The 24,155-nt window shown below is 39.2% G+C and overlaps 1 protein-coding gene and 1 non-coding gene across 3 annotated transcripts in view; both read right to left on the minus strand.

Annotated features, from left to right (window-relative positions):
• MLLT3 (MLLT3 super elongation complex subunit) overlaps nucleotides 1-24,155 on the minus strand; it is a 288,054-nt gene that overhangs the window by 168,411 nt on the left and 95,488 nt on the right. The gene's annotated exons all lie outside the window — the stretch shown is intronic.
• LOC123593896 lies at nucleotides 6,356-6,467 on the minus strand. Its single transcript, XR_006710581.1, has one exon. It is a non-coding gene; the product is annotated as a U6 spliceosomal RNA (small nuclear RNA).

The raw sequence follows: 24,155 nt of genomic DNA on the forward strand, positions 1-24,155 counted from the left end.
CATTAAATGGCTTAACCCCTTTTCAAAAATCTTGGCTTCTTAAAGGTGATGATTTATACTCTTCTTTCTTGGCAGGTCTCCAATATGTCTGATTAAAATCATTAAAGGAAGACCGAGATTTGTTGATCAGGAAAACGTCCCAAAATGGTAAGAGGAACAGAGGGTGATTATCACCTTGCCAATCATTGTGGTTGTAGGTTCACTAGTTAAGGCGGCCACCCTGGAGAGGGCAACAAGGTCACCCCCCTTCTGCCGGGGCAGTTGGCCAACTTTACATTCAGCTATCGACAGTAGGCTGCACTTACAACCTATCTTCAAATACAATTTACGGAAGACATGGCTAAGAGTTCGTAAGGACTTAAAGAGTCTAAGACAAAATAACTCAAAATTTGTGCTCCAGTAGCAAAAGGTTGTTGGCAGTTTCTAACATAAGAACAGGCAATTTTATCTTTGTGATTTAATGAAAATGAAAAGTAGGAAAAAAGGTAAGGAGAAACTAAATGTAATTAATCATTCCAGAGAGGTACCAGAAATCTTCAACAAAACTCCTACAGAACTTCTACTGATTCTGAGAAATAAAATGAATAAAACCAAAAGAGAAATTGCACTGAAGCTATCAACCAATGGCAGGTATTTAAATAAACATACAGCAAACCATAAGGCCCTAAAGATACAAAAAAAGGTAACGAACAGTGCCCACCTACAAGAGATTTACAATTTAGTCTGTACTCAGGTAAACATGTGACTGCTTTGGGGGCGCCTGGGTAGCTCAGTCGGTTAAGCGTCCGACTTCGGCTCAGGTCATGATCTCCCACTTCGTGAGTTCAAGGCCCATGTGTGGCTCTGTGCTGATGGCTCGGAGCCTGGAGCCTGCTTCGGATTCTGTGTCTCCCTCGCTCTCTGCCCCTCCCCTGCTCATGCTGTCTGTCACTCTCTCTCAAAACAAATAAACATTAAACATAATTTCTAAAAAAAAAAAAAAACAAAAAACATGTGACTGCTTTCATCACTACCAGACTACCATTTTCGAGCACGACCATAGGCAGAATTCTGAAGCTGTCTCCCAAGTTTCCTGTCCTCTCCTTATTCAATCAAACACTAATCTAGGTACTACTGTGAAAGATTTTGCAGATGTAATGAAGGCTACTAATCAACTGGCCACAGGCTCTAAGGATTATCATGTGTTAGGCAAGACGGTCCTGAGCTAATCACATGTAGGTTAGACACTACGAGGCAGAGAACTTTCTCCTGCTATCATCAGAGACATGTGGTACAAGAGGAAGAAGAGAGCTATGGCAGCAGCGGAAGTCAGAGAAATTTCCCAGCGTGAGAATTTGGCCCAGCTGACAGCTCACAAGGAAACAGACATGGGGCCTACAACCACAGGCCTGGGGACAACCTGAACGAGCCTGGGAGCAGGCTGTTCCCTGAGCCCCCCAACAGACAGCCCCGCTGACCAACACCAATGGCTCATGAAACTATAGAAGACAAACTAGTGGAGCTAATCTCAGCTGCTGACCTATATAGAACCAGGAAAAAATTAATTTGTGGTGTTTTCAGCAGCTACGTTTGTGTCAATCGGTTGTGGCAGTGACAGAAAAAGTAACCAAGCGTCCCACGCAGGGATTCCAACATAACAACTCATCTCATTCTCACGACCACCCTGAAGAGTTACCACCTTCCATTGCACAGATGAGAAAACTGAGGAATAAAGGCGTTAAGTAACCGGCTGACAACCAGACTGGTTCAAGAAAACTAACTGGCCCGTAACATTCAGGAGTTAAAAATTTCAGCTAGGAAGTGACTCAATTTTCCGCGACAACAAAGTAACTTATTTTTAAAGTTGAAAAAGTAAAAGGAAACTTTAAATAGTTTCAAATGAAAAAGTTCTCTAAATCAAAAGGGCAATTTTATAACGTCCTCATAGCAGATCAACCTGTCAGAAATAACTACGTTGCTAAAAATAAATGCAAACCCAACTACATATTTCTTCCCACATGTTCAAAAATCGAGTTAGATATTTAGTCAATAAAAGGTTAAGTTGTAGCGTCAATTTGGTTTTCTGTTTAGTCTTAATCCACAGATAACAGGTTAAATTTGGCATTATAAGAAAAAAGTTAATGCCACGTGAGAGATTTTTTAAAGAAAGAGGAAAATGAGAAACAGCATCGCCTGCAGCATACCCTCCAGACGCTTAATGCTCCCGTTCAAGGGGGCAGAAAATTCCAAATCAAAGGCAGTGACAATACAGAAAGAAATCAGGGGGAAATACAAGGCAAAACTGAAATCTAACATTTATTTAATGAGGAAGACGGACTCTGAGAGACAATCACCTGCGATGGCTTTAGGAGATGAATAAAACTGGTTTCCTGATCTTCAAATTGGTCCTACTAAAGGCAACAAAAAATTTAAAAAGAATGTGGGTTTCTGTTCTTTGAGATTCAGTCGAAAATCAGTCTGGAAGTCAAAAACTACCACATTCCAAAACAGTAATGAACAAAAGTACAAAGGAGAAGAATAACATTTTGGGGGGAAAGTGGAGAAAACCTTTAAATAATACCTGGAACTTTATTAAGTAATAGCATTTTCCCCTAGTGATAATTTTTTGTAGCTTTGAACCCTGAAGTCTTGATTCCCAGAAAAGGAGGCAAAGTCTGGAAACACAGAAGGTCGTTGGCGGATGGGACACGTAATTTCCTCTCAAAAAAAAAAAAAAAAAAAAACCCGGATTTCCAACATGTAATCTGAATTTATGTTGTTAAAATAAAAACCTATTTGGTGTTTTATATACAAATAATGTAGTCATGTTGTTTTTACATTTGGTGGCATTCTTAAAATAGCCCATTTAAAATAAAAAAGAGAACAACTTCTAGTCTAAGAAATTTTTTTAAAGTTTAAACCTAGCATACTTGGGGGCGCCTGGGTGGCGCAGTCGGTTAAGCGTCCAACTTCAGCCAGGTCACGATCTTGCGATCCGTGAGTTCGAGCCCCGCGTCAGGCTCTGGGCTGATGGCTCAGAGCCTGGAGCCTGTTCCCGATTCTGTGTCTCCCTCTCTCTCTGCCCCTCCCCCGTTCATGCTCTGTCTCTCTCTGTCCCAAAAATAAATAAACGTTGAAAAAAAAAAATTAAAATAAAATAAAATAAAATAAACCTAGCATACTTAACAATTTCAAATCTAATGTCCTATATTTAAACATCTTTGTCATTATGAATTATGTATATGCATTGACATCAATCATTAATCTGCAGGTGTTCCTAATGTAAATTGCACATACCTCTTTAGATTTTTTCCAGAGGCTAGCAGCATACTAATTCTAATTTAGAAAAGTAGGCACCAACATCTTTTTTAACCTGTAAGCTCTGCAAAACTGAAAGGGTTAGGAAAGGTTCAACTCAAAGATAACCTGGTTGTGTTCTAGTTCTTAAGGTGAATGGTAGCTTCATGGACGTTCAACTTATTACTTTGCTTTTTAGCTTACACGTTGCCTGCATTCTCTTCTATCTACCAAATATTATGTTGTTAAAAAGTAATTTATAGGTGATATGAGTTCTTCAAAATATAGTCATAAACATAAAATGATGAAAACAGAACTTCATTAATCCCTATACTTGTATATACATTAATGCCTTGGAATTGAAAAAAAAAAAATGTTAGAGACATTTCACTATACGGAACACAATTACAATCCAGAAAAATTAAAATCCACTTAAAGACTAGAATTTCTAAACTCATTTAAGAACTTTGGTAAAATATACATAGAAAATATAGCTTATACATCTGGTCTTGCAAACCTTCTGTAGTGGCTATACATCTATTACCAGAATATACTGGGGCAGCTAAAATGCTGTGGGCTAATTAGAAGTTGGGGATTATTTGTAACTTCATGGAGCAACTAAGGATTTGTGGTTCATCTATCCAACTAACTGTCTTATCTCTAGAATTTGGCTAATAGGGGCGCCTGGGTGGCTCAGTCGGTTGGACGGCCGACTACAGCTCAGGTCATGATCTCGTGGTCTGTGAGTTCGAGCCCTACGTCGGGCTCTGTGCTGACAGCTCGGAGCCTGGAGCCTGATTCTGTGTCTCCCTCTCTCTGCCCCTTTCCTGCTTGCTCTCTCTCTGTCTCTCTCTCTCTCTCATAAATAATAAACATTTAAATTTTTTTTTTAATTTGGCTAATATTACAAACCAGTCTATAATCCCAATTGTGAGCTGTTTTCTAGTTTTTTCTACTGCAGGTACTATTCTTGTTTCCTTTTTTTTTTTTTTTTTTTCCTATTTGCTTAGTGAATCACAAGTACCTCAATACATTTGCCCTAAATTAAAGTTAAGAGGGCTAGGAGTAAACTTATTATTAGAAACTGTATCTCCAAGTGTCCTCCTATTCTTGTTTACTAACAAAATATTTTTAAAGGGATTTGCCACATAAACAACTCATTTCTTTAGAAAGGATTGTGCTATGAAACTCTAGCCTTAATTTTTTCCCCTTTTCAACAAGTGTTAAAAACAGGTGTCAAAGATAGAACCAAGTTAATCTGACCTGCCCAACTCCAGCTTAGCTTTTAACACCTTGTCATAACATCCTTATCTTTTAACACTCAGGAAGGGTTAGTACTTCTTTGTAAACAGTCCCTCAACTTCACAGACCAGCTTTTAAGGAAAGGTTCCCTGTAAGAACATGAGTTTCAGTTCTGGCGATCTTGCCTAACAAGTAAAGTCTGATCAAAGAAAAACATTCTACACAGATGTTCATTATAGTATTATTGGAAAAAACATACAAATCTACTTAAATACCTAAGAAGAAACATAGGAAGGAATAGTTACCCAAATGATGTCTTTTGTTAAGTGAAATATTACACAGCCATAGAAAATAATTGCACACAAAAAATACGCAGTCACATGGGAAACATTACAGTGAAGAAAAAGGCAATTATATATTTTTTCAAACTAGAAAGAAAAAAAAGAAAGTACACTAGGTTTTCAAATTTTCATTGTGTTGGGGTGCCTGGGTGGCTCAATTGGTTAAGCATCCAACTCTTGATTTCAGCTCAGGTCATGATTTCACAGTTTGTGAGTTCAAGCCCCACCTCAGGCTCTGTGCTGACAGTGTGGAACCTGCTTGGGATTCTCTCTCTCCCTGTCTCTCTCTGCCTCTCTCTCTCTCTCTCTTTCTCAAAATAAACAATTTTTTTTTAATTTGTCTTTTCTCCAATGGCCTACAATGTACATGTATAATTTTTTGAATCTTTAATGCCACAGTTATTCTCCTACTATTCATACTTTAAACAGTAACACTTTTTAGCATTTTAACACTTAGCCCCCATGGAGCACATCCCGCCTTCCTCACTTTTCCAGAACACATAACTTCCAACACACTCAACCATCTGAAACAGATGAAAAATTTTCAGACATTAACTACAGCCTCAATCTTTTGGAAGATGCACTTAGGAAAGTGTTTATTGATAATCTCAAGACTATTAGATATCAAAGTTAAAAATAATTTAGCCAGCAGTTATCTTTATAGTAGATACACACAATTTGACATCAAGAATTCCTGGGAATTCTTTTTCCTGCCTGTGTCAGGATCCTAGAGGATATTCACTGTTGCAGAATGATTTCTATGGTCACATCGTCTAGAGAGGTAATAGTCATTTGGTCACATCTTTTCCCACTCCCCTGGGAAGATCAGATTTATGCACTAATCCAGAAAGCTTTAAAGATGTTCATTTTTTTCTCTTCTGTTTTTGATCCTCAATTACACAAAGGCTCAACTTAAAATTAAGAAAAACTGAGTCATTTTAAGAACTAAGCAAATAATTCCTTTGAAGTATTTGATTTTATCTTTCCAAACATTTTTTTTCCCTAACCTCAAATTCATATTTTAATGGTATTTCCCAGATAAACACAACTGCCTGAAATTTTCTTTGAAAATATTCAAGACCAATATATTTCAATATCACTTGATGCAATTCTACCAACATTTTCAGGCTGGCCATCTTAACAGTTTTAAAAAACGGTGACAGTTATGGGACTGAGCCTGGGTGGCTCGGTTGCTTAAGCATCCGATTTAGGCTCAGGTCATGATCCTGCGGTTCATAGGTTCGAGCCCCTGCTTCCGGCTCTGTGCTGCCAGCTCAGAGCCTGGAGCCTGCTTCAGATTCTGTGTCTCCCTCTGTCTCTGCCCCTCCCCTGTTCACACTCTGTCTCTCCCTCCCTCTTAAAAATAAACATTAAAAAATTTTTTAATAAAAAAAAAAACATTTAAAAAAATGTTGACAGTTAAAAATTATTTTCGAATTAGTTCTCCATTTTCATCCCTCAAACAGGCAAGTTTTCCCCCATGAACGATTCCTCAGTATTAAACTCTTCTCTTCACGAATCTGCGTGCCATCCTTGTGCATGCAGGGGCCGTGCTTCATCTGCTATGGATCGTTCCAATTTTAGTCTATGCGCTGCCAAAGCGAGCACAAACTCTTCTCCAAGAACAGCCAAGTTGGACCTGAATTTATTTTAATGCCCGCAAGGAATCATTTAATTTTATATATATTAACATTCAAGGATGTAATTATTATATTAGTTTTATCGATACCAAGGAGATCTTTGCAGGAGAAAGAAATAAGCCCATGGTTGTACTCCACACAAATGCAAAATGTTTTTTTTTCCCCCCTTCCTGGTGTAATTGGCATCTCAACGAGGGGTTGGCTTTCAAGCCACACCACATTCATAAATTTAAAAACACAATAAACATAGAGCCAGTTGAGTGGGAAATGCCTATACTCAATTCTTGCCAAATTATTAGCAAGCTACTTAATTAATGGGAGTCTACCACTAACCTTTTGCCCTCCAGACAAAAACTGGGCATACGTGAAAACAATCATTTTTCTCTATATACGCCACACTTACTGTCAAATGTTGAATACTATGGGCAACCACACCAAAAATTATATTCAGAAAAGCCTACTCCTTTGCTTCTCAGAGTGTGTTGTCCAAACCTGGGAACTTGTCAGAAATAAAAAACTGAGACCCCACCCTAATCTACTGCATCACGACCTACCTTGACCAAGATGCCTGGGTCACTGAACTGCACATTAAAGTTTGAGAAGCACTAGAAGGCAGCAAGAGAAACCATCATCCACATTCTAAGTTGTGCGAAGCTACACAAAATCTAGTCAGCAATGAATACATCATTCCCAGACCTTGTGGGTAAATCTTTTAAGTGAATCAAGCCTTTCCACAAAGGTTAAAAACAAAAAACAAAAATGCGTGTGGCTGATGCTTCGTGCCTATTAACAGCACGTTCCCTGCACTACCAGAACTATGTATTTTTTAATAACACGCTGAAAATAGGTACATCTGTTCTCCTCGTCTATTAAGAAAGCATTCTTGCTAAAGAATCTTCCTCTCCTTGGGGCGCCTGGGTGGCTCAGTAGGTTAAACATCTGACTTTGGCTCAGGTCATGATCTCACAGTTCGTGAGTTCGAGCCCCTGTTTCGGGCTCTGTGCTGACAGCTCAGAGCCTGGAGCCTGCTTCAGATTTTGTGTCTCCCTTTCTCCACACCTCCTCTGCTTGTCTTCTATCTCTCTCTCTCAAAAATAAATATTTAAAAAAAAAATTTTTTTTAAGAATTTTCCTCTCCTTTTCAAACCTAAAATGGGTCTCGTGAATGAAATCTATTTCCAATGGTTCCAAGTTTCAAATGTTATAGGAGTTAAAGAATTTTAAAATAAGAATCATAACTGACCAATATTAGGAAGCATTTATGCATTGCACAAATGAGTTAAATATGTAGATTTGAGACAAATACATAGCCTCTATCATAGTCCCTGGCCTCACTGTAGGTAGTATGTTATACCTATAACAAAGGGTCTTCACATTTTCAAGAAGGATTTTCATCAGAAAATATCAATTCAGAAACTACTGGGAATTTATCATACAATTTGACTCACCAATGGATAATTTATACAACTTTCTAGAGGTGTATCGAAAATGTAATATGGGACACCTGCACTGGCCTGTGCTCTGTTAATCTACAGATTTTTAAACAAGATGCTTCTATAAGGACTTCAACTACAGCCTACCACAAAAGTGCTCTGGGAATAACTTTATCCCTCTACAATCATAGCCTTGTTCTAAACAGAGCCCTTAAGTAAATTAAATCTTTAGAAAAACACACTTTTTTGTTTGTAAAGAAAGAAACATTTCCTGAATGCCAGAGAATGCTTCCTTGAGAAACTGTTTATGTTACTGTGCTGAAAAGGTGTTTATGTTGCTATAAACACCTTCCTTGTAAGAGGGGATGGAGAGTCTGCCTATTGTTTACATTGTAATCAGGCCTGACTCTGAAAAGATCTACCCTTATTCTTCATGCCTGGACTAACTCACTACATTCTGTCCCAATTAGATCACTCTCAAAGATATTCTGTATTTGCCTAGCATAACTGACCCATCACATGAGAACAGGGGAGCCTAAATTCCTAATAAGTACTACACTCACGAAGGCCACTAATTGGCAGGTTGTGGCGGTTGGTACTGTGTCAAGTTTCTTCAGGAAAAACTACATTTCCGGGAATCTCTTCCCTGTATAGTCCCAGCTTAAAGTTAACCAAAAGCAGAATTTGCACAGATTTGGATGGATTTGTTTGGATTTGGGAGCCATTACTCTCAAGGTGGTCATGGTTAGTATAGTGACCAGACATGGCTATGGAGGTGGGTTCAAGCTTATCTTTGCTCTTCTCAGATCCCTATCCACCTTTCCAAACTGGCCCTGTAGGTCAACAACAACTCCAGGCCAACCCAACAGACACAAAGAGGAGGTAGTTACACAGAGGCACACAGAGGCACAGGCTTCCTGTCTCATGCCTGGCTTTTCAGACTGACTAGTTGGGGACTCCAGGGATCCTCCAGTGTGCTTCCTGGACCTTCATTTCCGAAGCTCCTACCATAAATGTTTAAGGTTTAATTACTATAATAAATCCCTTAACCCCATAACCCATTATAGTCTTCTGTGATTAAACCTCAACTGATTCTAAAGGTTTGGTTTACTTGTTGGCTCTAGATTTAAATGTTCTCTTGTCATTAAAGACGGTATATTCAACAATAAACAGCAAAGCAAACTGCACCTGCTCACGCTCAGCTGATACCTATTAGTAGAATAGGGCCCGGAGTTTAAACCCCCTTCTTAACCCTAATTTTTTCCATAAAACTTTTCTTTTTGTGCTGGCTTTATTGAGACATAATCGACAGATTAAAAAATCATATATATATGATGTACATAATTTGATGTTTTGATATAAATATACACCAAGGAAACCATCACCACGATCAAGATTATATGAACAAACCCATCAATCCTAAATGTTTACTCATGTCTCCTTAAAATCTTACCCCTCCGTACCCTGCCCTACCTCCTATAACCACCGCTTTTCACTGTCATTACCATTACTTTGCACTTTCTAAAATTGTGTGTATCTACATATGGAGTCATACAATACGTACTCTGTTGGGGAGGAAGCTGGCTTCTTTTACTCAATATAATTATTTAATTATTAAGCTTCACCCATATTGTTGTACATATCAATAGCCGATTCCTTTTTTTTTTTTTTTTTTTTTTTTTTTTTTTTTTTTTTTTTTTTTTAACGTTTATTTATTTTTGGGACAGAGAGAGACAGAGCATGAACGGGGGAGGGGCAGAGAGAGAGGGAGACACAGAATCGGAAACAGGCTCCAGGCTCTGAGCCATCAGCCCAGAGCCCGACGCGGGGCTCGAACTCACAGACCGCGAGATCGTGACCTGGCTGAAGTTGGACGCTTAACCGACTGCGCCACCCAGGCGCCCCAAGCCGATTCCTTTTTATTGCTGAATAGGATTTAATTATACCACAATTTGTTTATCCACCCCCCTGCTGGTGGACATTAGAGTTACTTCCAGTTTAGGGCTATTACAAATAATGCTCTTATGAACATCTGTGCAAAAGTCTTTGTATGGAGATATGCTTTCAAATCTCTTGGGTAAATACCTATGAGAAGAACAACCAGGTAAGTTATATGCTTCATGTTTTAAGAAAATGAAAAACTGTCTTTCAAAGTGATGATACCATTTTAAGTATTGACCAGCAATGTAGAAGAGTTCCAGCTGCAGGGCACCTGGGGGGCTCAGTCAGTTCAGTGTCTGACTCTTGGTTTCAGCTCAGGTCATGATCCCACAGTTCATGGGTTGAAGCCCCGCATCAGGCTCCGCACTGACTGTGCAGAGCCTGCTTGGGATCCTCTGTCTCCCGTTCTCTGTGCCTCCCCTGCTCGCTCGCTCTCTCTCTCTCAAAAATAAACTTAAAAAAAGAAAAAACCTTTTAAGAGTTCCAGTTGCTCCATTTCCTCATCAGCATTTGGCATGGTCATTCTTTTCCATTTTAGCCACTGTAGCAATAGTGCAATAATATCTCATGGCAGTTTTAATTTGTATTTTCCTAATAACCAGTGATACTGAGCATCATTTCATGTGCTTAGTTGACATGTGTATATCTCCTCTGCTGAAGCGTCTGCAAATCTTTTGCCCATTTTAAATGGGCTGTCTTGTTATTGAGTTGTATATTCGTTACACAGTTTAGAGTCAAGTCCCCTGTCAGATATATGGTTAGCACATATTCTCTCCCAGCCTGTGGTTTATCTTTTCATGTTCCTAACTTCTGAAGAGTGACATTTTTTCACTGTCTCAATCCAACTTTAGGCACTGCGTTTGTTTCCGAGGGCAGCCATAACAAAGTACCAGAAACTGGTTGGCTTGAGACAACAAAAATTTAATGTTTCGTGCTACAAGACAGAAATCAAGGCCTCGAGGTGTTGGCAGGGCCAACCTCCATCTGAAAGCTCTACAGAAGAATCCTTCCTTGACTCGTCTAGCTTCTAGTAGCTGCTGGCAATCTCGCATTCCTTAGCTGTGGTGACATGACTCCAATCTCTGCCTTGTCTTCTCATAGCCTTCTTCTCTGTGTCTTTCTGAATCTTCACATTGCCTCCTTGTAAAGACACAAGTCATTGGACAGGGCCCACATGAAACCCCCAGGATCTCTGCCAAAGACCCTATTTCCAAATAAGGTCACGTGCACTGGTATGTGAACATTAGAATGTCAGCCTATCTTGGGGCACCTGGGTGGCTCAGTCAGTTGGGTGTCCGACTTCGGCTCAGGTCATGATCTCACAGTCCGTGGGTTCGAGCCCCGTGTCGGGCTCTGTGCTGTCAGTTCAGAGCCTGGAGCCTGCATCGGATTCTTGTGTCTCCCTCTCTCTCTGCCCCTCCCCCACGCACGCTCTGTCTCTATCAAAAAACGAATAAATGTTAAAAAAAAAAAAAAATTTTTTTTAAATAAAAAAAGAATGGCATCTTATCTTTTGGCAGGGGTCAGATTCAACCCGTAAAAGGCACTCGCATTTTAATATTTAAAAAAGCACACTGAACAAATTATTCAACATAAATTCTGGCCTCCTTGGCATTGCCTGTTTTTGCCTCATTCACAGTTCCCAGAGAGATATCCCCAAGCTCATTTGCAGAATTTCCTGCCCATGGCCTTACTTCCCCAAAACAGATTCTCTGTAATGTAGTCAGTTTAGTGTAAGCATCTTAAGGGGGCTAGCCCCCTCTTTCTCAACTATTAGGTAAAGATATGGGAAAAGGAAAAAAATTCTGCTTACGTGATTTTCTCTTTTACAATCTCCCCTCCTCGACCAATCCCCAACTAGGGTATGAAAGTTTTGGGGAACAGGATTAGGGCAGTGACAACTCTAAATCTGCACTAAGGGATGCTTCTAATACTAGCCCTGTCTTCATCAATACCACCTAGAAGAAAATGCTTCCCCAAAGAAATATGTTGTAATGATCAACTACTGAGTAAATCACCCCAAATTTAGTTTGAAACAACAGCCATTTTGCTATCTCTCGTGGTTTCTGAGTCAGGAATTCGGGAAGGCTTGGCTGAGCAATTCTCGCTCAAAATGTCTTATGTGGTTGCAGTCAGATGGTGGCTAGGGCTGGAACAGCTGGGGTCCAGGGCAGCTGGACATCTCTTTGAAGGGAGTTCACGTTCTCAGGGCCTTTCCATGTGCTCTGCACTCACAACCTGATGGCCTCGGGATAGACGGACTGCTCACACGGTGGCTGCGGGTTTCGCAACAAAGCATCACATTCCAACAAACAAGGAGGAAGCCACATAGCCTTTTGTGATCCGGCTTCAGAAATCACCTAGAATCATTTCTGCAGTTCTTTGTAGGTGGAAACAGTCACGCAAGTCGACTCAGCTTCAAAGGGAAGAAATGTCACCCCTGCTTCTTGATAGGAATGTAAAAATCAAATTGAAATAAGAACATGTGTAATGGGAGATAATGCTGTGGAGATGTTTGTAAAATACCATGTACCCCAGAACATACCTTCCTGGGGCTGTGAGAACAGTGAAATGCCCCATACAAACGAAAGGTCAAGAATGAGGTATATACTAAAACCCCTAGGGCTCAATGTTTTCCCCATTCTTGTTTCTGCCAGTGCTCTTTGCTTTCTTTCTTTACTAGTTACAGCCTAGTATACACTACTGACTTAGATACTCAGGTGCCCTGTGTTATAAAACGTAGCATCAGAAAAATTACTTACCCCAGCTCACACAGAGAAACTGAGAGCAATCACTTCTCTCTCAGCTGTGTCATGTACAACCCATTCCATTCCAACATTCTTCCTTACAATCAGGGCCCAGAAACCTAGGCTCTACTCTAGCCCTATCAATAATTATTAAGAACGGGGCACCTGGGTGGCTCCATTGGCTAAGCATCCAACTTCAGCTCAGATCATGATCTCAGGGTTGGGTGAGTTCAAGTCCTGCATCAGGCTCTGTGCTGACAGCTTGGAATCTACAGCCTGCTTTGGATTCTGTGTCTCCCTCTCTGCCCCTGCCCAGCTCTCTCCCTCTCAAAAATAAATAATAAACATTTAAAAACATTTTTAATAGAAATAATTATTAATAACTATTTATAAGTCAAGGTTTCAAATAATTCTTTCACTGGTTCGAAGTTAATTTCTCATGGAAACACACACACGCGCGTGCTTTCCTTAGCCAAAGGTGAATGTGTTTTGGGTAACTCACCAATTATGGTTCATGGTGTCTATTCACTAGTTTGAGGGCCAAGGAATTATGATATTTCCCTTTCTACTTCCATAAATCATGGTAAGCCACAAATCCTCATTTAAATACGCCATTTTTAGGTACCTCATTTACTTTAAGATTCACTCATTCTCTACAAAATGTAATGGAAAATAAACTAAATTCCATACAATAAATATTTATGGAACACCAACTGCATGCCAGGCCTTCTGCTATGTGCTAGATGACAAAGATGAGTAAGGCACAGTCTCCTGCTTCTTACATAGCTAAGCATCTGACCATGAAGGCAAATTTACCAACAACCATGAAATAACCACATCACGGGCAAGCCTTCATCAAGGGCTTAGGAGACTCCACTACATTCACACACAAAAGAGACTACCTTTAAGGAAAAGTAGGTAAGTACTTGCCAAGAAGAAAATGAAAGGTGCTCGTTGTAGGCAAAGGGAAAAACATAAGCAAACAACCCAGGGTATAGCAAATGTATAGCTTGATAAGGAACTACAAGTGAACTTGACGTCTGGTTCTAGGCATCTGGCTGTTTGTGACCAACCTTAAGGCGAGAAAAGTAGGCAAGTGCCAGCCTGTGATGTTCCTTACAGAGTACTGTTAGGAGTTGAATTCTATAGGCAATAGACAGCCACCAAAAACTTTTTTTTTTAATTTTTTTTTTTAACATTTATCTATTTTTGAGACAGCAAGAGAGAGAGCATGAACAGGGGAGGGTCAGAGAGAGAGGGAGACACAGAATCCGAAACAGGATCCAGGCTCTGAGCTGTCAGCACAGAGCCCGACGCGGGGCTCGAACTCACAGACGGCGAGATCATGATCTGAGCCGAAGTCGGACGCTTCACCGACTGAGCCACCCAGGCGCCCCCCCAAAAACTTTCTTAAGAGGCACAAAACTTGAGGACACCCATGTCTTTAGAATGGGAACGGGGCACAATGTAAAAAATGGTTTGAGGGAAGGGAGTCTGGAAGTAGGAAAAACCACTAAGTTTAGGCAAAACAAAAGGAGGGACCAAGAACAGAGTAAACAAAACAGACGCGAGAACCTCCAATCTGGTGGCTGATACATTGAACCAGGGCTGGCGGGGAGGGGCAAGGAATCAAAGCATCCTGTCAGAATGAGAATCCACAGAAGCTGGTGAGAAGCATGTGTCAAAGTCAAACAGATCAAAGGCTAAGAGAGGAAATAAACCAAGACGACAGTGATTTTAAACTTACTTTCTGCAGGAAACTTGGCTAATTACAGAACAATATCCATAAATGGCATACGAAGTGACAGAATATGAGCTGAGTACATAATCACAAACCCGAGGTGTGTGGCTTTTCATCCCGGTGATCATCTTAGTCCCCTCAGAAACCATTTTTCTCTCCTATGACAAAACGGGAAGGTAGAAACCAGAGCGCCTGAGACGTCACGGAACAAGAAACTTTAGAAACAAAGTTGTAGAGAGAAATAACAGAATAAAAATGGAATCTGTACAAAGTGCACATACATAACAGCGAAACCTAACAATGGGCAGAGGATAAGGTTCTGAAAAGGTTAGCCCGTGTGCTCTAAAGGAACACCTTTCCTGTTACAGCAATTCCTCGTGTGCTCTTACCTTGGCTGTAGCACTGTTTCCTAGGCCTCGCTTGAAGATGCCAGAAAGGTCCACGGTAAAATGCACTCCTCTTACTACGGGCAAGAAATGGGCTTATTTGCACCGACAGTAAGCTTGATTTTGTCTCATCTCTTTCGCTTCTGCATCCTCACCACGGGAGGCTTGTATTACAGGTTAGCACGAGGCCTGCCATGTAACATTAGACTGCCTCCAAGCATTAAGGGTTCACGTTTAGCTACAAGCAGGAGATGCCACCTATGCCTGACCCCAGCTCGGCCACTTCTCAGCTCTTCTAACGTGAGCAGAAATGTCCTGCGTGGTCCATCTTCACGTTCCCCAAGAAAACAAGGAAAACACGCATTTCTATGTTGCCATCCCTGAAAACTGAGGGACAGCGTTCACTCTTCCAAAGTCACGTGGCCTGTTTAGACAAGGAGACTGGTGCGCATTCTGGGGCCACTGGTTAGACCACTGGCTCTCCCTTGCCCCTGCAGCCTCTCCATCCTGAACATACTTTCCAGAGCCATAACCATCGAGTAAATACTATTTTTTTTAACTTTTAAATATTAAACAACCATACAAAGCCAGTCTTCAGTGAAACATGTTGTTGGTATAAGGATACAGATTTCTGGCTTTGAATCCCTTCCAGTTATTATGCATTCCAAATCACATGCCAAAATTTTAATGAACTTTCAAATTTACATTTATGAAAACAGACCTTGGCACACATAAATGGGCTATTTTGCCATATCACTTTTCAAAAGGTGCCTCGTAGCTAAAATGATTCTGAGCTGTCTTCCATCATTCAAGATGAACTCTACAAAAGAACTAAGTGTTCTTACTTTTACACTAATTTATTCTACATTGGTTTTACTCAGCATATGGTAAGCATATGGGAAAAAGAAGTGTATCTGGAAGCTGTTAGAACTGCATGTAATCAAAATTTACCAGTAGAAACCTAATTTGATTAATTGAAAATTAAAGTAGCAGTTAATCACTTGCTATTTAAGAGCGAGGGGGAATATCACTTAAAAATGAATCCTTCACAAACACATAAAATTAATTCTCTTTGTTGCAAATCAATACTTACTAATCAACCGGTGGTAGCAAGAGTACAAGGCACCTTGAAACCTTCATTCAACAGTGTAGGCCCGTGAGGCTTAACGCTAAAGTGAATAGTAAATTTTAAGGACAGTATCTACTTTTGGCAAAGAGTCCTGTTTCTTCAAACATCACTCGAGCAGCTAAGTGATCTTTAAAGGGTGGGGGGAAGGGACAAGTGGAGTTCAGGCCAAGTTTTCCACCCATGCTTAGCTCTAAATTTGAGTGCCTACATACAATCTACAAATTTATATAATGTGTTAGTTCAGCAACCTATCTCTTACTTTACAAGGTATCCAAAGAATATCAGCATCTGATGAAAACTAATGATCTGAGGGAATATATCCTAAGCCTAAAATTGCCTGCTCCAAGTGACCAGGGCCTATGGTCAAAACTTCTATTATTTTTTTAAGAATGGGCAATGGTATCACTATAACAAGATATTTATAGAAATATCAAATCTTACATAACCTTTAAAGTTTGCCTTAAAACCCAGATCCTTATGTGTTTCCTCCTTCCCTCTCAAATCTCTGGTGTAACACAGTAATCAAAACCAAAATTAATCTCATGTTCAAAGCTAGCGGATGATTTCCTAGGATTACCCAATTTCCTTCTGCCCACGCATGCAAGATTTTGCTTACTAACTATAGCAAGTTCATTGTCTTCTTCAAAGGCAGAGTGGCAGTATTAGAAGAAAATTAACCAATCACATAATACTATGCAGTCTATTCCTAAAATGAAAAAGAAAAAAAAAAACCCTCAGGCAAAACAATAGATAAGTCAATAGGCTCAACATTTTAAATGTTGAAATCATAATCATAATAAAATAAAATTAAAAGGAAACGTACATTTTACAATAACAACATATCATCAATCCAAATGAAGTATGCCTAATATCTAGGCTAAGCGTTAAAATATAACACATAAAAAAAAAAGAATAAAAGAAAGCAGCTTATATGGGGAGAGAAGTAGGCATACTAAAGCTGGCAATTAATGAGGAACGTTAAGATATTCAAATTTACATTGGCTGCTGCTTAAACACAAAAGGGAGGTTCTCTTGCAGTGTATCACAGTAAATTATTTTAGGCTCTCCTACTGACCAGAATCACAGTACCACGCTTTTGAGATTTCTTTAAATTTAAAATATTTGCAACTTCCCTGTCATAAAGTGCATTAGTACTGGTCTCACGAAACCCCAGGTAAAGGCAAAACCTACAGAATGCTTGAAATGCACAAGTAATAATGACAACAGATCTATTCCCTTACCTTTCCCCACATTCCACCCTTCCTCCTTTATAAAGGAAAATGTCTTCAGTCTTATCAGTTTCCTTCCACAAACACTCTGCTTCGTGTATCCTCAGGAGGCCCATCCACTAAAGGCAGAATGAAAGTGTTTACAGATGGTAGAGAGAGATAGAGGAGGACACTACCCCAGAGCCAGCACTATCATCCAAGGATCTAGAGAACTAAAGAGACGAAATTCTAGTCAACAAAACCCCAGTCATGGCTTTAGTGAGGAACTGAAAGTAAATCTTGGAGGTAAAGAATGAAGAAGACAAAAGATGGTTAAAGATTCAGGCTATAAGAAAGGATTGGACAGATAAGCACCAAGTACTGCTTTACAAAGTCAGACTACGTGCAATTCAAGTTCATAGAGACTAGCCTCTTGAATTAGAAAGAACTAAATAAAACAAAAAGTCTTAAGTGTTCTAAAAAAGTATTTTTTTTAACTTGGTGGCAAACTATGTATCTGGTACGGACACTAAAAAAAATAAGTATAAAATAAATATATAGACCGTAGAGGCTCAGCTTTTTAAAAAATGACCAAGGCAAACCTTAAGGGACTCAAATACGGAGAACAAACTGAGGGTTGATGGGAGGTGGGAAAGAGGGGAAAATGGGTGATGGTCATTGAGGAAGGCACTTGTAGGAATGAGCACTGGGTGCTGTATGTAAGCCAACTTGATAATAAATTGTATTTAAAAAGATGGCCAAGGATCCCAATTTTACTGTACTCAAATCCTTTCGAATTTATGGCATCACTAATTCATACACCTGTCATCTCTGTAGCCTCAAGGGAATGAGCAACCAAAAGAATGCTACATCATTTCATTTCAAATAGTTTTATTTTAAAACTCGGGTGAGGGGCGCCTGGGTGGCGCAGTCGGTTAAGCGTCCGACTTCAGCCAGGTCACCATCTCGCGGTCCGTGAGTTCGAGCCCCGCGTCGGGCTCTGGGCTGATGGCTCAGAGCCTGGAGCCTGTTCCCGATTCTGTGTCTCCCTCTCTTTCTGCCCCTCCCCCGTTCATGCTCTGTCTCTCTCTGTCCCAAAAAAAAATAAATAAATAAACGTTGAAAAAAAAAAAAAAAAAAAAAAAAACTCGGGTGATTTTTTTGTTGTTGTTGTTTAGAGGGTTGGTGAAAACATGACAAAGAATTACCAGCCAAAATAAACCAATGGGAATTATAAGAGCTAGGGCTCTGCTCTTTCCCTGCAGGAGAGGTAACTATTGTATTAAGCTTCCTATTTTCCCTTGTATACACAGTGCCCATGACAGTTCACATTTTGTGAAGATCTAAATGAACACCACGTCTCCTTAGGTCCATCAAACTCTCTCCATTCAGAGTCTAGATTGGGCGCCCTTAACATCTAGTGGCACAATCGCTGAAGCCTACCTAAGCTGGTGATCTATTTTTTAGCGTATTCATTACGGGCAGTATATCCGTTAAAATTTGTACTGAAAGGTGTATTTACTCTGCTTAAATTTCAGATGAATATAGTAAGAAGAAGTGTCCACTGTATTCTTTGTAACTCTCCTTTATCTCCGGATAAAAGTAGGTATCACTCTCTACCAGTACCTAGTCTGAGTCACTTTAACACCCTTGTTGGAGGGTTGTTTCTTTTCTACCTTGCTTTTCTCCCGAGACAAGTATTCGTTAGTATCTACACTTGAGATTTTTGGTTGTTGTAAGCATAAATAATTGAAATACTGTGTGTGATGGCCTGTCAAAAACAGTTCACCATGGCAAAACTGTAATTATACCATAACCCAAATATAACTTGTTATGTACACATCAAAGCATCTCTCACTAGCAGAATAACCTGTATCTTATATCCACGTGCATCTTTGAAAACAGATTACAATTATGTTTCATCAATACCACATATTGTTGTTTCACATTCTGCTATGTGACTTATGTTAACTTTTACTGTAAAAAGAACTATCCATCAGATACAATGGCCAGGGTACAGAATTTTAAAAAGAACTGAATTTGAACCTGATATGAATTACTATACAGACCTGGGAGGCCAGGTGGCTTCTTCAAAGATTGGGGTTACCAACATTATTCCTTATTTATCTCAGGTAAATTATAAGGATCAAATGCAAAATGTGTTATATACCCTAAATTCCTATACAAAACCATAAAGAAAAGGTCTGACAGATTGTATTATATAAACATTTAGGATTTCTGTATGGTAAAAGACAAAGGTACCACTATGAAATGAGTATCTAGAAGAAAGTAATTGCAAAACAGATCTGACAAAGGATTAATACCTTTAAGACCCCCAACAATTGGATGCGCAAAAGAACCCAAGAGGAAAAAAAATGAACAAGGAATAGAAGAAATACAAACAAATGAAAAACAAATGAAATGGTAATCAACCTCCCTGGTAAGCAGAGAAATGAAAATAAAAGATGAATTTTGCCCCAAATTGGGGGCTGTTAATACTCAAAGCTGGAAGCAGTGTAAGGAAATGGGCATTTTCATACACTGCCCTTTCTTGGGGGGGGGGGGGGGGGGGAGTGGCATATGTAAGTCTACATCATCTTCTAGAAAGATGTATGGTGAAATGTTATTATTTAAATATTAAAAGCCATTATCCTTCCATCAAGGAATCCCACTTTTAACATTTATTCAACTGAACTATAAACACCAGTATTCAAAGATAATATACTCAGGATACTTTTCCATCACTGTTTTAGAAGAACAAAAACTGGAAATGTGATGATCATCAATAGCATAAAGTCTGAATAAATCAGTTGAGTCTCTCTTAGAATATTATTTAGCCATTAAAAATAATGAATTCTCAGGGCACCTGGGTGGCTCAGTTGGTTGGTCATCCAACTTTGGCACAAGTCATGATCTCAGGGTCCGTGGGTTTGAGCTCCACGTCAGGCTCTGTGCTAATAGCTCAGAGCCTGGAGCCTTCTTTGGATTTTGTGTCTCCCTCTCTCTCTGCCTCTCCCCCCCTCGTTCTCTCTCTCTCTCCCTCTCTCTCAAAATGAATAAACATTTAAAATGTTTTTTAATTATTTAAAAATTTTATTTATTTACTTATTTAATTAATTAAAAAAATTTTTTTAAATAATGAATTCTGGGGATGCCTGGGTGGCTCAGTTGGCTGAACCTCCAACCCTTGACTTTCGGCTCAGGTCATGATCCCAGGATCATGGAATCAAGCCTTGTGTTGGGCTCTGCACTGAGCATGAAGTCTACTTGGGATTCTCTCTCTCTCTCTCTCTCTCTCTCTCTCTCTCTAACTTTCTCAAGCTAAAAAAAAAATTTTTAAATATGAATTGTGAGAAATGGGTAAATTCCTAGAAACACATAATCTTCCAAAACTGAATCTGGAAGAAATTCAAAATCTGAAGAGACCAATTACTAGTAACAAAATTGAAATAGTAATCAAAAAACTACCAAAAAAATAAATAAATAAAAGTCCAGAACTGGATAGATTCACAAGTCAATTATACCAAACATTAAAAAAAAAAAAAAAAAAAAAAAAAAAAAAAGTTAACACTTATTTTCCTCAACCTACTCCAAAAAACAGAAGAGGAAGGAAAGCTTCCATATACATTCTACAAGGCCAGAATTATCCTAATACCAGAACCAGAGAAAGACACCCAAAAAAAACTATAGGCCAATATCCCTGACACAAAAATCCTCCACAAAATATAAGCAAACTACACTCAACAATACATTTAAAAGATCATTTATGGGTCAAGTGAGATTTATTCTGGGGATGCAAAGACTGATTTCTAAATCATTCAATGTGATAAGACTACGTCAACAAAACTAAGGATAAAAATCTTGTGATAATCTCAATAGATGCAGAAAAAAGCATTTGACAAATTTGAACATCTGCACATGATAAAAACTCATGACAAAGTAGGTTTGGAGGGAACATTCCACAACATAATAAAGGCCATGTATGAAAAATCCACAGCTAACTTCATACTTAATGGTAAAAATTGACAGCTTTACCTCTAAAATTAGAAACAAGATAAGGATGTCCACTCATAACACTTTTATTCAACAGAGTACTGGAAATCCTAGCCACAGTGATCAAACAAGAAGAAAGAAGAGGCATATTAGTAAAGGAAAAGTTAAATTGTCACTATTTGCAGATGACAATAACACTATACACAGAAAATCCTAAAGACCCCATGAAGAAACTACTAGAGGTAATACAAGAATGTAAAATTCTGCAGGATAGGGGCGCCTGGGTGGCTCAGTTGGTTAAGCGTCCGACTTTGACTCAGGTCACCATCTCACGGTCCATGAGTTCAAGCCCCACGTCGGGCTCTGGGCTGATGGCTCAGAGCCTGGAGCCTGCTTCTGATTATGTGTCTCCCTCTCTCTCTGCCCCTCCCCCGTTCATGCTCTGTCTCTCTCTGTCTCAAAAATAAATAAACGTGAATTTAAAAAAATAAAAAATTAATAAAAAATTTAAAAATTTAAAAAATAAAAAAAATTAAAAAAATAAAATACTGCAGGATACGAAATTAATACCCAGAAATCAGTACCATTTATATATACTAATAACAAAGTAGCAGAAGGAGAAATTTAAAAAGCAATTCCATTTACTCTTTTTTTAAATAAGTTTATTTATTTATTTTGAGGGAGAGAGAGAGCATGTGCAAGTGAGTGGAGAAGGGGCAGAGACAGAGAGGGAGAGAGAATCCCAAGCCAACTCTGCGCTATCAGTGTAGAGCCCAATACAGGGGCTCGAATTCACAGGAAGTAAGATCATGACCTGAGACCAAATCAAGAGTCCGATACTCAACCAACTGAGCCACCCAAGCACCCCTCCAAAAACAATCTATTTACAACTGCACCAAAAAAGGGACACCTGGGTGGTTCAGTCGGTTGAGTGTCTGACTCTTGATTTCAGCTCAGGTCATGATCCTAGGGTTGTGGGATTGAACCTCACATTGGACTCTGTGCTGAGCATGGAGCCCACTTGAGATTCTCTCTCCCTCTGCCCCCCTCCCCACTCACACTCTCTCTGAAAAAAACAAAAAACAAGAAACAAAAACACCAAAAAGCATAAAATACCTAAGAATAAATTTAACCAAGATCACAGTTAAAGTCCTGGACTTTGATTAGGATAAAACACTGATGAAAGAAACTGAAGATGACACAAACAAATGGCAAGATATTCCATGTTTGTGGATTGAAAGAATATTGTTAAAATGTCCATGCCACCCAAAGCAATCTACAGAATCAATGCAATCACTATCAAAATACCAATAGTTTTCACAGAACTAGAACAAATAATACTGAAATTTCTAGGGAAGTACAAATAGCCAAATAGCCAAAGCAACCTAAAAAAAAAAAAAAAAAAAGAACAAAACAGGAGGTATCACGATCCCAGACTTCAAGATATACTACAAAGATGTAGTAATTAAAACAGTATGGCCCTGGCATAAAAACAGACACACAGATCAATGGAACAAATAGCCAGAAATAAATCCACACCCATATGGTCAATTAATAAAGAAGGCAAGACTATACAACAGGGAAAAGACAGTCTCTTCAATAAATGATGTTGGGAAAACTGGATAGCCACGTGTATAAGAACGAAACTGGACCACTTTCTAACACAACACAAAATAAACTCAAAATGGATTAAAGACCTAGCTGTGAGACTTGAAACCACAAAAATTTTAGAAGAGAGCACAGGCAGTAATTTCTGTGACATCAGCTACAATAACATTCTTCTAGATATGTATCTTCATGCAAGGGAAACAAAACAAAAATAAACTACTGAGACTACATCAAAATAACAAGTTTTTGTACAGCAAAGGAAACCATCAACAAAACAAAAAGGCAACCTACTGAACAGGAAAAGATATTTGCAAATGATATATCCAATAAGGGGTTAATATCCAAAATACATAAAATTCAATACCGAAAAGAAGAAAAAGGAGGAGGAGAAAAAAAAAAAAAAAAACAATCACCACCACCACCAACAATCTGGTTTTAAAATGGGCAGAGAACCTGAATAGACATTTCTCCAAAGAAGATATACAGATGGCCACAGACACATGAAAAGATGCTCAACATCATTAACCATCAGGGAAATGCAAATCAAAACCACAATGAGATAGAACCTTACACCTGTCAGCATGGCTGCAATCAGGAAGGCAAGATATAAACAAGCACTGTAGAGGATGTGGAGAAAAGGGACCCTTCGTACCTTATTGGTGGCAATGTAAGTTGGCACAGCCACTCTGGAAAACAGTATGGAGGGTCCTCAAAAAATTAAAAATAGAACTGCCATATGAGCCAATAACTCCACTACTGGGGATTTACCCAAAGAAAATGAAAGCACTAATTCAAAAAGATATATATGCACCCTTTTGTTTATGGCAGCGTTATTTATAATAGCCAAGATATGGAAACAACCTAAGTGTCCATCAACAGAGGAATGGATAAGGAAGATGGGGTGGGGGGCAGGAAGGGAGGTGTCGACACACATACATACATACAATGGAATACCGTGCAGCCTTAAAAAAGGATGAATTCTTGCTATTTGTGACAACATGGATGGACCTAAAGGGTATTATGCTAAGTGAAATAAGTCAGACCGAGAAAGACAAATATCAAATGATTTCGCTCGTATGTGGTTATGTCAAAACAAAAAAAAAAAGGAATAAACTAACAAAAAGCAGAAGCAGACCTGTAAATACAGAGAAAAACTGATGGTTGCCAGAGGGGAGGGGAGTGGGGGTTGGATAAAATGGGAGAAGGGGAGTGGGAGATACATGCTTCCACTTATGAAATGAGTAAGTCATGGGGAGAAAAGGCAGAGCATAGAGAATGCTAGTCAAGGATGCTTTAGTAGTGCCGCATGGTGACAGATGATAGCTTCACTTGGGGTGAGCCCAGTAGAAGGTACTGAGAAGCTGAGTCACTATGCTGTACGCCTGAAACTAATAGAACATTGTGTGTCAACTATACTCATAAACAAAATTTTTTAGGAATTCTGTATCTCTGCATCTACTGACCTATAAA

The sequence above is a fragment of the Leopardus geoffroyi genome, chromosome D4 (assembly GCF_018350155.1).
Source record: "Leopardus geoffroyi isolate Oge1 chromosome D4, O.geoffroyi_Oge1_pat1.0, whole genome shotgun sequence".
Taxonomy (NCBI): Eukaryota; Metazoa; Chordata; class Mammalia; order Carnivora; family Felidae; genus Leopardus; species Leopardus geoffroyi.